The sequence below is a fragment of the Morone saxatilis genome, unplaced genomic scaffold (genome assembly GCF_004916995.1).
Source record: "Morone saxatilis isolate NCDOM2014 unplaced genomic scaffold, NCSU_SB_2.0 Contig20, whole genome shotgun sequence".
Lineage (NCBI taxonomy): Eukaryota > Metazoa > Chordata > Actinopteri > Moronidae > Morone > Morone saxatilis.
This window is the reverse complement of record NW_023339763.1, coordinates 5,377,253-5,393,877: the sequence shown is the minus strand read 5'-3', so window position 1 is coordinate 5,393,877 and position 16,625 is coordinate 5,377,253.

Sequence of the window (16,625 nt, the reverse complement as noted above, 5' to 3'; positions counted from 1 at the left end):
TTAACAAAATGTAAAGAAGAATCGTGAGAATCATGAATGTAGCGCCATACATTCAATATGACTAAGCCAAGTAAAGAAAAAATGTGCTCAACACAAGAAGTTAGGATCATCAGATACTGCATAGGTACCTACTATTTGCATACCTGTATATATCTCACAACATGGTCAACAGCTTGACAAGAGCTGATTTTAGCACTCTTCTTGTGGCCTTTGGAGGTAGGAGGAACCAGGTGAATAACAGTAGAATGCTTGACAGGTCACTGTCCCACTCCTAGGGAAAAAAACAGGAGGAAATATCAGACACCATTCACCATCATAACTAAGAATATCTTAAAGAGAAGAAATGCCAACAGCTTACCAGACACACCTGAGTCGTGCTGCACAGACAAGAGGTCTTCAATGTGCTCAATTAGAAGTCAGCTTTTATTGCAGTCTGTCAGGATCCTAGGCTTGAAAAAAGTAGGCCATTTTGCCAAAATCTGCCGACACTTCCTCTCCAAACATCATGGTGAAGTCTTGCTCAATCTACAGAAGAACCACACATTTTTATAAACATATTCAACTTAAATGTATACCTTGGTGACAATTAACTTAATAAAAGAAGTTGTCTTTCTTACCAAGCAAGTGATGTCAAGGAATCGTGGTAAGACATCAAAGACTGTCGAAGAGCACTGTGATCCTTGAACCAGTGTTTGGCGGTACTGAAATGTGTCCTTCAATCTTCCTCTTTGATTGCCTTCAATCCAGTTGAATGTTTCAAAAAGAATATCTGCTTCATGACAGTGTCCCAAGCAAGCGCTTATCATTGCAGAGAACCTCCCTCTTTCTCTTTGGACCTATCTGATTTTGCGGTGAGGATCTCCGGGACTGAGCTGGTTGTTGCGCTTGAACAGTACTTTATCCGCTCCAGGCCAAGTAGCCGATCCCACTCTGTGGGTCATAGAAGTGTTCCTGTTAATTTAAAAAAAAAAAAAGAAATTGTAAATAAATTCAAAAAATATTTACTACTCTTAAATTGACATACAAGCTTTTCATTTACAAACGTACATATCCCCCATTGTCCGAGTTGGAGTCTCTGGAAGGCTAAATAGAGAGATGCCAAAAGCAATATTTAACTTCGCACCAGAGACAGGATGGGCTCCTCCTGAGAAACATGACATTACTACTACAATTCCTTCAGTGTTTAAAATATTATTTACCTGTTGTGTAGCTCAGTGAGTTTGAGTCTCTCTCAAAATTGTTAGTTTTTTGTTAAAATATTTTAGCCATTTAATATTTAATTTCTGACACATAAGGAAGACGTAACTAATAATGCTGTGACTAATATTCAATGTCCTTAAAATGAGTGTTGCCCGTTTTAAAAAAATTCTATATAAGTAAAGTACGAAATATCGAATATTGAATATATTACATTATTCAAATCTGTATTTTGTTGTGTCATTCTAACATGTTGAAAAGATGGCTAAAGAATTTAGTGGTTTTTTTGTGAGGTTTAATTAGCAACAGTAAATCCTTTTTCCTCTCTAGCTAGCTAGCGCAGCATATTTATACCTTTCCATCTCTCCTAGTTACCTCACCTGCGTGGGTCTTGTTCTTGGCTTTGGGAATGAATAATGGCCACCTACTGAATACCTAGGGTTCTAGAGTGTAACTCATAGTGTATAAGCTAATCTGATAAATACAGAGAATCCAGAAAGGGCAGGATTGTATTGATGGACTTGACTTCAAAAGTTCCAAGTTGTGTCACAACTTTTTTATTTTATTTTTTAAAGTTGACGCCTAATATAACTCAAAATTGTGATACTCCAAGTCTTCAAGTGGGGTCCAAGTCATGCATTGCCTACCCTCTGGTTAAGGGAACCATCATGTAAATTAATAAATAAACAACATGACTGTAAGAAGGAAACAGAAGCAAAAAAGTTGACTCAGGAATGATACCACATTTATGGATTTCATTCAGCCTACCACCTCTTTTGCACACACAGCTATGGGACAGCTTGAAGGACGGTGTATTGACTATGAACAGGGTGTTGTTGAGAGAAAAAGTGTTGTACATTCTGAAAAAATTGCATGAAGTAATGTCAGCACGAACGGCATCCTGGGAGCTGATGATAGGCAAATTTTGCCAACATTTTCAAAAGCCTTTACCCCAGGCAATAAACCCCCCATACTGCCATTATAGGATATCTTGAAAATAAAACCCTGCTGACATGAACACAGAGCGCTCTCACTGTGCATGCCAGCGTGCTTCCTCATTTATTGGCACCAAATATTCTTATGATCTCACAGGTCCTCTTGTTTGGTGCTGCAGAGAAAGACTATCAGTCCCTAGTTAAAGTTGCAAAAGCCAATGTTTTTAAATCACTAAACTCTGCTGCAATCCTGGCAATCTTTAAAGAAAGTCTTGTTGCGACTGCATCTGCTCTGCACAAGCATGCTTTTGATTTTTCTACTTTCCATTTATAACTTACAGTGATAACCCATACTTACTGGGAAGACCTTACTGGAACACTTCACGTGTAGACAAAGACAAACTGGCAATGAAACAAGAAACATAAAGACTAAGGCTCAATCCAGATGTCCACCCTCTGGACTTGAGGACTGACCCCACTGTGACGTGGTCACATCGAGTCACCAGGGTTCAAGACTGGAAGTTCATGATAGAACAGGCTGTCCAAATGTCCACCTCCAATCCATTGCTGTGGAACTAAATTATAAAATTCTGGGCTACAGGATTTCTAATGAACAAAGTAATTGTATAGTAATTTATACTCTAGCAATTGAATCCTAAACGTCACACACCCTAACCCCTACCAGTCTATTTGAAAATGTGTGCTGATACTAATAACTTTTGTTCTGAATTTGACCAAATAAAATAGAATTATATATAATCCGCTTACCATCTAACAGCTTGTGTGTAACAGCAAAACGAAGCACTGAGTTCTTCCTGGCCCCTCTCTCCTGTCCAAAAAAAGTGCGTGTGTGTGTGCATTTGTGTTAATTCCTTGGAACAGAAGGCCAGATTGTTTACGCTCCACTCAGACATTCCAAATGCATTATTGTAGTTTCTATTGTCCAGTGAACAAAGAAAGAAGTTAGCTTTCAAGACCGATCACATTTTGTCAGAATCAGATCAGACTTGTGGAGGGTCCAGAGACCAGCTCCTTTTCATACAGACGTTTCTTGCTCCACCTGTGAATAAATGTGATTCCTCCCTCAGCGCTTTTCCTCAGTGTGTGACAGAGTTTGTGGTCGCTGTTGCAGAATGCTAAATCCTCCTGGTCATGTGGTCTGAGCCTCCAGAGCGTTAATGCTTCACTTTACAGTGTAACCTTCTTCTGCAGGATATTTATATTTCAGTTTGCTTCATTAAAAGCAGTAAGTACTTCCTCTAACCAGTTTTTCCAGGATATGCTGGATGGGTTGAGGTTGGTGTGCCAAATTAGAAAATACAAAAGAACAGGAAGAAACAAAAAAACAATAGGATTTTAAGGCTACAATAAGTTTAAGACCCAAATACTGCTGTGTGCACCAAGATACAACTTTCTAACCCTAAATTTTGGCTTTTGTGGACAAAACACAATCACTATGCATTCACTATCATGATGATCCTATAGGCCATAAATTAAACATGCAATATGCTTTTAAAGCATTTCTTTTCCTATAAGTCTGTGCAATATTTCAATGCATAAAGGGAAATATTAATTCATTAATTAGTATGTTCAATTACAACTTTCAACCCCAAACTCTATTCCATCCCACTCTGGTCCTCTCAACTTCCTCATTACGTCTTCACAACAAACGAAAACATGCACCTATTTTAATCTCTGCCCTTCCTCGGTCCTCACCAACCCATCACGAAGCAGCACCTGAAACTGGCTTTGCTCAACACCCGCTCACTCACAATAAACACATAATTTAATGAATTCATAACTGACAATAACTGGAATTTCCTCTGTAATCACTGAAACCTGGCACAAAACCTCTGAGACTATTTCTCACTCATGCAACCAGACACCACGACCACAGGATATACATACATGGACAACTACCCGACCCTAGCGGCGGGGAGGTGGTGTCCCTTTGCAGTATACAGAAAGGACATTACATCCACCATATCCATCCCTGCTGCTCGAGTCCTTTGGAACAACATTCACTTTCAAACTCTCTGGTCCACTCCTCCTGGCACTGCCATAATCTACGCCCCCCAAATTTTGACCAAATCCTTTCTTTCCTCTCTGACTTTTCTGACTGTTTTAACTCAGTTATCTGCCATTCACCTTCCTGTTCTGCTCCTGGAATTTCAACATCCACATCGACACTAACTGCAAATCTGCCACTGATCCCTGGAACTCCTACACTGCTCTCCAGTTCCAGGAATTCAGTGGCAGACTTGCTGATGGTCTCATGTCTCATGGTGTCTTTTGTTCTGTAGGTCATGTAGAGGTGTCAGTATTGAATTTAGACTGTTTCATAACCATGTTAATCCACTAACCTTGTTGCAAACGTTTTCTGGTTGCTGTCGACGAGTGGCTTGATTCATTGGAGGCAATATGTGTCTCCTCAGATCTGGTACATACTCAAACAAATCAAAATCACTACAAACGATTTGGTCACACGTTTGGCCACTTGTATACTGGGTGAGATAACGAGATGAGAGAAACTTATTTAGATGGATGGGAAGAGGGAGACTGATTGGACTGAGAGGAGGAGAGTTAGGGAAATCTCAGAAAGGGGAGAGGATCCCAAGGACAGACAGTGAAAGTGAGGCAGATACCTTTAAAGAGATGTGGTTGAGATAAAATCCCTTGTTGAGATGCTCCACATGCCTGCTGGAATAATGACAGAGCAAAAAGCTGCCTGGCAATCAAACCACACATAAACCTTTATCACTCTCAAGATTTGACATTAAAAACACCTCCAGAGTAAACAGTCCCCAATATAACCAAAGCTCTGTGTTTATGACCCTGTCAGTGCTGTACGTCTTACATGTTGATCACCATCAGAGTGTCAGAAAAATCAATCTCAATCTGAGCCTCCTAAAGTCATCCTGTCCCTACACACACGCATCAACTGCAAGGGTCTGCAACATGGACCATGTCCATCACTGGGTTTAACTCAGCGTAGTACAATGTGGCTGAGTGACCATCATCTGATGATTTCTGCCTCAATAGACCAACAGAAGAAGATGATGTGATGAACATTGTCAGGTCAGATTCAAAGGGTCACATGGCCTCTTTTGTGGAAAAAATGTTTACCTGAGGAGGACATGTGACTCAGATGAAATCACAAAAAAAAATTCTTAGGCTATATGCCTGTAGAGGTATGGTCTTATTTATTAAGATTTATTTTTAGATAATATGTGCCTGAGACTACTGCTTCCTCTCACATACACTGTGGGTGAATGGACTTAAAGTTTGTAGTGCTTACAGCGAAGAAGAAATTACTTTAAAAGATCAGACAGCAACATCTGTTCCCATAAACTGTGTCCCTGTTACTTTGGATAACCAACAGACCTCACTGTCAGCAGTATTATTGGAATTATTTTGGTTTATATTTGTTAGATATATTTCCTGTGCAAGCTGGGAAGAAATGAAGAGAGCCAAATTATCCTCATCTTCCTTATATGGATGTTGAAGTGGAGAAGTAAACACTTAACATCACGGTAAGAGATAACTGTTGATAATTTTACCATCACTGACTCCAGACTCTTTGAAGCAATAATTTCAAGGTAGAAGAATGGCTCTTTGAGGGTTTTTTTTTCCACAGACAATTTCAGTTACACAGTGCCCATCTTGTCACACTTCTTGTTAGAACATTTAATCCCTCTCCAAAGTTTAATGCAATCAAAATAGAGGGATTTAAACTTTAATTTGTTGCTGAGAGTTTTGTTTACTCTTTGTGGCTGGCGTGACAGATGACATAACTAATGTACATTTTCAACAGATATAAAAACAAATGCTGCCGTCCAACATTTAGGAGGAACTATTGGTAGAAATGGAATATAATATTCATAGACGTTCCTGAATCACCTGAATAAGAATTTTTTATCCATAGAGACCACCAGAACTGCTTTGTTTCTACAATAGCCCAGACCAGACAAACCAAAAACTGGCACTACATAGGGCCATTTGCTTTTGTCGTGCATTTTCTGGCCAGCTTTTCTGCCTTGGGTATGGAAAGTGAGGGAGAAGCGGGTGAGCTGCAATCTGCAACTACACCACTAGATGCCACTAAATCCTAAACACCAGTCCTTTAAAGGACAAGACAAAGGATATAAAGGAGATGATGTAATGCTTGTTTAATGTAGGTGACCAGTGAGTATGCTTTATTTTGTATCAGAAGTATGGGATTATTGAGTCGGAAGGACTGGTTTCAAACCCCTTGTTGGTGGTGCATTAAAGGACACACGGTATATGTTGGATTTGTGAGTGTGTGAGTTAAATAGATTGAACTGTATTCATAAGATTAGAAGACAACAAATAAACCTGAATGGACTTAGAGTGACATGGATTAGTGCAGATAGCTGAGGTAGCACAAGTGTTAGTAAGCTTCTCCATTTTACTGACAACATTTTGCAGATTATAGCAGTCCCTCAAAAGTATCCCACATTGTTCCCTCTGACCTAAGACCTCACCATGTTTGTTGATTGGTCTGCTAGCTCCATCTACCAAAATTGCATACAAAGATCTGATCTCAAAATATTGTGACATGAAAAACTGAGAATAATGAACTATCAATACCAGGTATGGCTGAAAAGCCCTGTGATCGGATGTCATTAGCTAAATAGCATGCGATTTGTATCTGGCTACATTAATACTTAATGTAAATGAGGTCATGTTCCAGGTTGGATAACAAACTAGGCAAAGTGGCAACTTGGACTCCAGACACTCAAAGTCTTATATATCAATATATCTGTTGACATTATACATTTGTGGTGTAATCAAACTAAACTTCGAGAACACAGGTGGCTTAATAGGGACTGGCAACTAATTTTTTGCCCTTTGGATAACATCTAGGTCTGGTTTTTATGTGATGATCAATTGCACAAAAGCAATGTCAAAACCTTTACTTGTACTTTATTGATTCATATTGATTATGAAGAAAAGAAAACAAACAAACAAACAAAAAACACCCCATCTTAAACAAAGATTTGTCTGTACAAAGTTTGTATGTAATTATGTGTCGCATAATCAAATGCTCAGGTACTGCTGGAAAACATGCTGAATTGGTTTTTGGACAGTCACAATCAATGCATCAAACCCATCTGCAGTCGGGAGGTTAACTTGGTCTTTACATCTTAACTTCCTGTTATTTTTGAGTCATATTTCAGTCTTTAGATAAAACATCAAACACATCACAGAGGGCAAGAATGCGTATTCGTTTTCAGACTTCTCCATCTTACAGACCCAGCAGCTTGTTGTCCTTGAGTTTCGATGCCTCCTGCATCTTCACCACAATCTGCTAAAAAGATGAGGTTCATTTATCTTTTTAAGTGGGAGAAACACGCTGAGATGTTTTGCTGCTTGCAACAAACCACAACCTTCCCCCAAAACAAACTTGCGTGCAACATTTCCAAACCAATTAAGGACGTAATTAATGAAACCCAGCACCTGTAGTGCCGGAGCAATCACCAGAGAGGGGACAGTGAAAAATGTAGCAATCAAATTAATCAAGCAAAAGGCACAGGCCAATTACTCACAAACCATCTAGAGTGTGGCGCGGCGCTCGGAGAACAGGTGATAGTTATCATTAAATTAGAGGGAGATCAGCAGCTCTGGCTGTTTCATCATGTGGGACCTTGATGAACCATGGGCTGGGCACCGCATTTGTTGTGGGCACAGTGGCAGACAAGGCAGCCCATATGCTCAATTGTTTAAGAGGAGAGGAGGAGAGGTGTTGGTATAATGATTAATGAAAATGTGAGTGACTCAACAGCAGCAACACAACAACAACATCTGGTCCTGCATCGGGCCCTTGTGTACATCCAGTGGATCAGAGGTGGTCCTGTAGGTGAGCCGCCTGCAGAGAAAGTTATTGGAATTAGAGAATTTAGAGGAAAATTTGCAGCTGTTTTGCTAATTCCCTCACCGCGCACAGTGGCAGCAGTAAATTCGTTACCTACTAACATACTAGATTTCCGAGAGAGACGGCTGTCAAAAAGCACTCAATTGATGTTGGAGTGCCCTTAAAATAGGACTGTGTGATCCCCTATTTTTTTTATTTTTTTTACACAATTTGTTTTATTGTTTTATCGCTCATCTTTATTTATTTCACTTTGTTATGGTGTTTTATGTTTTATTGCTTATTCTATATAATGTTTTATTGATGGTGTAATTGTTTTTAGTGTTTTTACACCTCCATGATATCCTGTGGAGCACTTTGTAAACACAAATTTGTAAAGGTGCTATATTAAGTTTATTATCAAAATCATCATTGATCAGTTACTATTGCACTATATACTACTAAATGTGATTTCAAGTCAGTTTCAAGTCTATGCAAGTTATTTTTTATATGCAAATTAGTGAAAGGAAGGAAATCAAATGATGCCAAAACATTTGCTAGCTTAGATCTCTTCAAAACATTGCACTGCCACTTTATATAAGGATCAGCAATGGTCCTCATGGTGTCATTCACTGAGGTTCATTGGTTGGTCTCAAACACTCTAAATATGGTGTCTTCCCTTAACAATACACACTCGTGCTTTGTATGGAAGTAGGTAAGAAGTTTTATAAAAAAAATAAAAAAAAGTGATAAAATAATGGCTAGATCACTTCATCTAGCATTATGGTAGCGTCACATTTTGAATGCTAACAAAATAATTGTTCCCTTTTTTTTTTATTTTGTTCAGTGTTACTTTCCAGTAAAGTCATAGACATGTATCAGATTGTGGACATAAAACTCAGATAAAGGGAAAACAGCACTGACCCCTGCAACAGAATTAAATCCAAGCCCCAGCAATGGGGCCATCTATGATGTACCTGGTGCCTGAAATGTCACCTGAGATATCATATTTGATATACAGTATCGTTCAACATGACCCAGATGAGCTAGTTGTAGCAGTTTTTTCAGGGCTTGCCTTTAATTGATAGTGACAGCTGAAGAGTGACAGGAAAGGAGAGTTGATGAAGAGGGGATGACACGCAGCAAAGGGCCTCGGGTTGGATTTGTACCGTGGGCTGCTGCAAGGACTTAGCCTTGGTGCATGAGGCACCAGCTCTACCAGGTGAGCCTTCCAGGCACCCCTAAAAACAACTTTTAATAATAAAAGTGATGTTGTGTTTGAAAATGTTTCCAGCCTTTGGTGTAGCCTGTCACATCTACATGTATTCAATGCCAAAATGTTTTGCTAGCTGCTGTTTTTGTCCTGTCTTGTATGTCACTGTAGTGTGTCACTGCAAAAAAATGAATTACTCTGTTCACAAAACTTAAATGGTAAATATATGGTGGAGGGCTGCTGGTGCATGGAGTGAAAACAAAGGCTGGACTAAGTGTACCAGAGTGTGAATAGTGTTGTGAATTTCAATGGTGTGTAGCGGTGGTCGAGCTGAGTGAAGTGTGAGAGGTGCTGTCCACAGCGCTGATTAGTCTGGACGTGCGTTACAGGTTGGCTCAATGGAAATGGCTCTGATGGACTGTGTGTAATAAACCATGATGACCTCCTGCTAATTCACACACTGCAGCCCAGAGTCACTAAAGCACAGCCAATGAATGGAAAGCTGCCCAGGGGCCACTCTGTACCTGCTTTAGTCATGTAAACTAAAATTCAGTGACTGAAAGAGACTTCATTAGGTCATTGCCGCCTCTAATAGAGAAATATAAAAAATAAATAATATGAAAAATATTAAAATGTAATGTAATATTCTGTACTACCAAAGGTGGTGATATGTTTATATATGTACATATATGGACAGTATCCTGGAGATTAAAGACTGGATCTTTGACAGATTTTTTTTATATAGAATATGATATCTGAATACAAATCCATAAACTTGTATAGCATTGGATCTTTAGGCCTTTTTTGTCCAGCATGTTTTAATGTACTGCTTGGTCTCATCCAAGACAAACATTTACTACTATGAACAATGAAGTTTTGTACTATTGTATATATTAAATGTTTTCCCATATTTAGTAAATCCTTTGCTGCAAGAAATAGGCATCATCACATCTGCATATCAGGCATGCATCTCTGATCAATACAGGTCACAAGGCTGTTTTAATCCACAAAATATCTTGGTGGATTAAAACATAAATGCTTAATCTATACTTGCAGGTGCTCATCAAGGTGGGTATTCGACTGTTTGTAATACAACATCACAGGTCTACTTGATGACCTAAACTATTGTAGAAACATTTTACAGTCCAAATTAGAGGATTAGTTAACCCAAATTATAAAATGAAATGATCCCAAGTACTTCTAGTGGTATCTCGTCATATAGATAGTTTGTATGTGACAAGGTTCTGTTGCCTGTCTCTGAGCCACAACTCCAATACAATAGAGGTGAGTAGAATGGAAGTTTTTAGTGCAGCATTGAACTGGTGTTTGTTTTGGGGTAAAGATTTTTGGCTTTTTATTCACTGCAGTGATGGTTAGTTTTATCTCACAGTTTGAGTCGCGAGGTTCGCTGAAGTCTGCTGTTCAACACTGATACCAAAATAACCAAATTCAAGCACCAAGTTGTTTCCATTTGGTTTGGATTAGTTTCTTATCTGTACTGTACAGATGGATACTACAGCGCAGAGACATTCAAATTTTTTGTCATTTTTGATTCATGAGGTTCTCAAAATTGGCCCAGCTCGGACACCAGAGACACACAATCCCATTATACTGAGTCGATGATTGTGAACTACATTTGGAAATGTGACTAATTCTCTTCTTTTTTTTTATAAAATATATTTCTCTTTTAACAGCTCGACTGGAATAGGAACAAACACATCATTAAATCAGCAATGTCCCACTGTCGTCGTCATTATGAAACTCAGTTTGATGCCAACATCTTTCATTAAAAAAACATGCTGCCATTTGGGGCCCCAAGTTCCTTCGGTACGGAAATATGACGCTAATCACGGACAGAGTGCACGCCAAGCCTGGGGAAAACTGTTCTCTGCTTTAGGAGCCTTTTCAAAGAATACCATTAAAAAATAATAATTGATGAAGTTGGCTCTGAGCAAAGGCACTAAGCACTTTAAAAGCCTTCCGTCGTCTTACAATACAATTTCCAAATCAATATTTCATTAACTGGATAGAGGTGCAATGTTCCTTGTTAATAAAGAAGGTTTGGCTGAGTGCAGAGTTAACGTTTAGCTTTAGTGAATTTCAGGTAGGGAGGTGGGCAATTATGTTCCACCTGGCATTCACACACACACACACACACACACACATTCAGTGTATTCTCTGCACACACACACACGCCTGGTCCTCCCTTGATTGTTTCTGTGTTTATGGGCCGTTTTATGACCACAGAGCCTCTGATCTCCAGCGTTGCCGGGCATCAGGTGACTTTCCCCGCAGCAACAGAGAGAAACAAACGTGAGCTCCTCTGACTTTGGCCCTAATTCAAGTGGCAGAGAAGGTGCAGCCGCCACGCTAACAATGCTGTAAATACAGAGAGGAATCCGGGACAGATTTGAGAGACTATATAGATCACATTTCAAGAGCTGATTTGAATTCAGGTAGAGTTAGACAGATTTACAGCCACACACTATTCAACCCTGATTGGCTGAAAGAGATGCATAATTGTTATATAACCACAAAGCTGATGGCCTCATCAGCTTTCAAATTTTATATTCAAAGGTTAGTTATTTCAGCTGATCTTCATTTCTTCGTTCCATCTGACCAGGCACGACACATTGACTTGGTCCCACCTCTGCTCATTATCCTAATAAGGAAGTCCAACCTATATTGTTTTAAATCAAGGCTTTCAACAGCAACATGATGGCCATTGTAATGTATGGTTCTGAATGCATGATGAGATCAACCCAAGGAAGAACCAGAAGAATCCAGGCGAAAGAAAACCTGGAAGACAAGAAATTGACTTTCTGCAGAACTGTGATGGACCAGCTATAGCCAATGATGAACTTAACTTAGTCTTTTGTTTACTGTGACTTCAACTATGTTATCAAAGTGGATTTTAGTCAGAGTTTTATGCTCCGTTCCTGCACAGTCCACATTTGTCACTTTAAAGGCAGTGTCAATGGGTCGCTTGTTGCCGTGGTAATGCTTTCTTAGGCAAGGCAACGCTTCCAGAAGCCTAATTAAATTATCACTCAAACTCATGTTGGTAACCTCTGTGTTTTCCCAGAGTAACAGTTTTATTTAGGATGATTCCCCAAAAACTATATTCTGAAGACCTTTAGTCCTGTGGTCTAACACACTTCCCTGTTTTGATTCCTTGGTTTTGTGTTGTTCTTTATTCTCTTTCTGCCATGTTGTCTGTCGTTCTCCACTACTAACTATCAATTAAATTGCTAAAACATAAGCCCCAAAAAACCCAAACCCTGTATGTTCAATGGATGTCAGCGGCAGGGCACGGGAGCCAGGGGGAGATTAGATCCTCCTAATAAGATATGAGCTCCCCTGAAAAGAAGAAATTGGGGGGGGGGAGTCTTTAATATTTTAATATCAGCCACTCCAAAAGACATTTATCAATTCCCTTATAATATTTGCTTTTTTGCCCTTTACCTTTAAATATGTTTTTATTTGTTCAATTTTGCAGTACATGTTGAGATGTTTTGGGGCATTTTTTGCAATGAAATTGCAAGACAAAAGTAAAATAATTCATTAAAAAATTTAAGGCAGTTCCAGTGAGACAGGGATACAATATGCTATTTTTACCATGAAATTCTATTTTTGGATTATGTGTAAACTTACTATTGATGTTGGATTTGTGCAGAAGGGTGACTCATAACTAGTTTGCTTTAAAAAGGATACTTCAATTCTTGCCATCACCACAACAGTAGAAAAAGTGAGCTCCCTTGAAAGCAGTTGTGTACTTGACTTTGCAGAAACGCCAATCACGACCTTGCACGGATAGACGGATAAAAGGTCAATAAAAAGTAAGATAAGTAGTGTGAGAGTAATTTGCTTGCCAATGAATACATTATATTGTACCACATAGTGTCTTTTCTTGAATGTTGATATAAAATTCCACTTCACTGCCCCCTGATGGTGTTTTCAGAGACTATTCAAGTATTTTGTACAAAATTGACAAATTTATTGATCCAGCAACAGTGGGGGCGGCATGAATGCTGAAATTTGATATTAGTTTAGCTTCAAACACATAAAACAGGCAGTCACACATGTAGAAACATCAGCAACAATGATGTTATAGTTAAAAAAACAAGATTATTATTATTATTATTATGATATTATTTCTAAGACAACTAACAAACCAACATATCTTTATAGGTCTTCATTGGGTTCAAAGCAGGATAACTCAATTTTTATACATCCATTCACAGGAACAACAGCTGGATGATAATGAGTGTCGTTCAAAAGTTTGGAGGAAGTGTCTGCATCACTTGAGGGAGGAAGATATAAATAAAATCACCTTTTTTTTTTACTGAGTGAGCTCCTAAATTTGCTTTTTCTATACATTTTAAGTTTATATTTTTTCTAGAAGAGCACCAGCATTTGTTATTTGAGTACACCCAAACACACATACTTCAACCTACCACTATTCACTTGCACTTGTATATCACATAAAAATGTTTTATGGCCCATCTAGATGTTATCAGAGAGTGTAGAAAACCAGGGACATAGAACCACATCGTCCAAAGGTCTCTCAAGTGAAGGTCTCATTTTGTAGCCAGAAATTCAAAGAGGGTGGCGGTGAAATGGGACAACTACTTCAAAATTCTTTATTTATTTCATGTTTTTGACTTTGTGCATTTGTTACTCTGCAAAATGCACTTTACTTTGATTCAGCTTTAAATGGATTTGTGCGGAGGGGAATCACTGTGGGGTTTTGGCACCAATGTAAATGCAGTGGTGCTTGTCATTCAGAGCTGTGTGCCTGGACATTTGATTCACTATTGTACAGCTGTAATGAAATATTGAAATGCACACGCACAGTATCAGAATCACAGAAAGTCAATTTTACTGTAACAGTCTTTAATAGTAGTTTTTCCTCAGCCTGCTGCACATCGTCCCTGCACTGCACAGCTCTGTGCTGACAGCTGCAGCATGCGTGACAAATTGAAATATTGAAATTCATCTTGAATTGAAAGACATGCAGCGCACATACCCAACAGGATTGTGTCAGATTGCTTTCTGTGTCTGTTGGAGGAGTCTGCAGACATGTTAAGGGAAGCCATCCTCTGCGTCTTGTGAATAGTAACACTCGGGCTTTGAGCGTCTGCTGCTGCTGCTGCTGCTTCTGAAGCCTCTGAAATGCAGTTTGGAGCAAGAAGATTCAGATGTGATGCAACAGTGACACCCAGTGCAGCTAAAATGCAGGGGTACTCATTATCACCGTACATTTACTCTGTGGTGGGTCATGAAAACCTTCATTACTGATAACATGAAAATGATCACTCATCAGTAATATGGTTATGATTTATTTACATTTGTATATTAATTCATAAAAAGTGTCACCTCCACCTCCAACTAACTGTGATAGCATACTTTTCTCATGTGTCCTCTCTGCAGATAAGTCAAACCCATGCTTTGTGTTCTTAAACAAATCATTAACACAAAGCAGAGCAGGAAGATTTGAGGTTTTATACCCAGGTCAGCTGTTCAGGTATCCTGGCCACTTGTTCATTACTTCACTTCAGTTCTCATGAGTGTGAGATTGCGGATACAAGCAGCCCAAATGAGTTTCCCTTGCACTGTGTCTTGAGTTAATTGCTGGGGGACAGGGTGAGGTTGCCTGATATCAGTCCAGAATTGTCAACTTGCTAAACTCCATTTCCATGGACATGACCAACACTTGACTTGGCACAGATAATTGTCCAACCCAGCACATAGTCCTAGCCCAATGCAAACCAGTTGTGGTGGCCTGATAGCTTTGATTAATCCCTGGAGAGGTCAACTGGGTGGAGTGGGTGGATTAGAAGGTCTTGACTCAGGCCAGGAGGTATTCTCCACAAATCCAACTAGGAGGAGACCCTTCAATCCCAAAGTGTTCCGGGCTCTTATCTGACCGAAAACCTAAAATTAACTATTCCCAGGAAGAGCTGTAGGATACGGCCAGGGAGAAAGATGCTTTGCCTAAAGTCTTACAATGATTAAAACAAAGTGCTTGTTGGATCATCTAACTGCATCTGAACCATCAAGACAATTTATATGAACTCTTTACAAGGAGGGACTGTCCAAAAGGGAGTCTCATTATCACCATTTGTGTGATTCATCTTACTTCTTTCTGTGACAGCAGGCTTTTCTTACACATGCTTTTGATACACAAAGATCTGAAAGGTAAAAACCATTAAGATGGAGCATCACTAGTTTTTAAGATTGTGATGAGGAAACAGAGTTTTAAAAAAGCCACACAAAAACCAATCAACAAACATATTGAACTGCAACAGAGCACAAAAGCGGCAAAGTATTTTGCTTTTGTTGTTGCTTCTTTCTTCCTTTTAAAAAAAAAAAAAAAACAAGAGCGTCCCTGTCAGAGAGATAAAACTGTGTGAGCTTTTTTGGGGAAAACGACGGGTGAATGTGGCTTTATTGGAGGATGTCGCAGAAAGCTAACAAAGGTGTTCGTGTGTCGGTCATGGATTTGTTTCTCAAGGGCAAGGCATCCAGCGCCGGCCAGCAGGCAAGCCTGCTCTGTGGTGTTTGTGCTGAAGAATTTCATGTTGGGAGCTAACACCATTTTGCGGCTGTCCGTTCTCTGCACACCGTGCACCAGGAGAGAGATGGGGAGAGAGAGAGAGAGGAGAGAGAAGAGAGAGAGAAGAGAGAGAGGAGAGAGAGAAGAGAGAGAATGGGAAAAGTTAAAAGGAAATGAATAACACCCGACAGGCACTCCCCACACAACTGCTTCTGATTTCTTATTGTTTCTCAATCTGAGCCTCCACTGGCGCCGCCGGCACGTTGACCGACACACCAACATTAAAAACTGAAAGAACAGCATCATGACATCCCATTTTTTTATCCAGGTGTGTGTGTGTGTGTGTGCTGGCAGAGAGCTTGTGTACAGAATATGTTTCACAATGACAATTTCACCCGGTCATGAAATAAGTCCAGACTATTTGAATCTCTTCCTCCCCAGTTATTCCCAACCCTGGTAGCACGTTTCCTTTCTTGTTGCTGATGAGCTCATGCTTGGAATGAGACGATACATATATATTCATATAACATGCAATAGACTACACTGTGCATCCCTGTGGAGGCATGGTGGGGGCAACAGGAGTATAGAAGCTAGTTTCTACATTTTGATCATTATTTTATGCAACTTCTGCATCGCGAAACAACAATGGAGAAAAAACTAAATGTTCACACACCAGTGACTCTGGACTAAAGAGATCTGGACTCCGGAAACAGAATTTGAGTGGAGAACAAGAGAAGAGGAGGGTCGTGACATACTACAAAATCACTTATGTGCCATGCACTGTAACTGTAATCTGAATGTGCTAACTAGCGACTAACATAAGTAAAACATTGTGTAAGAGTTTCTTTT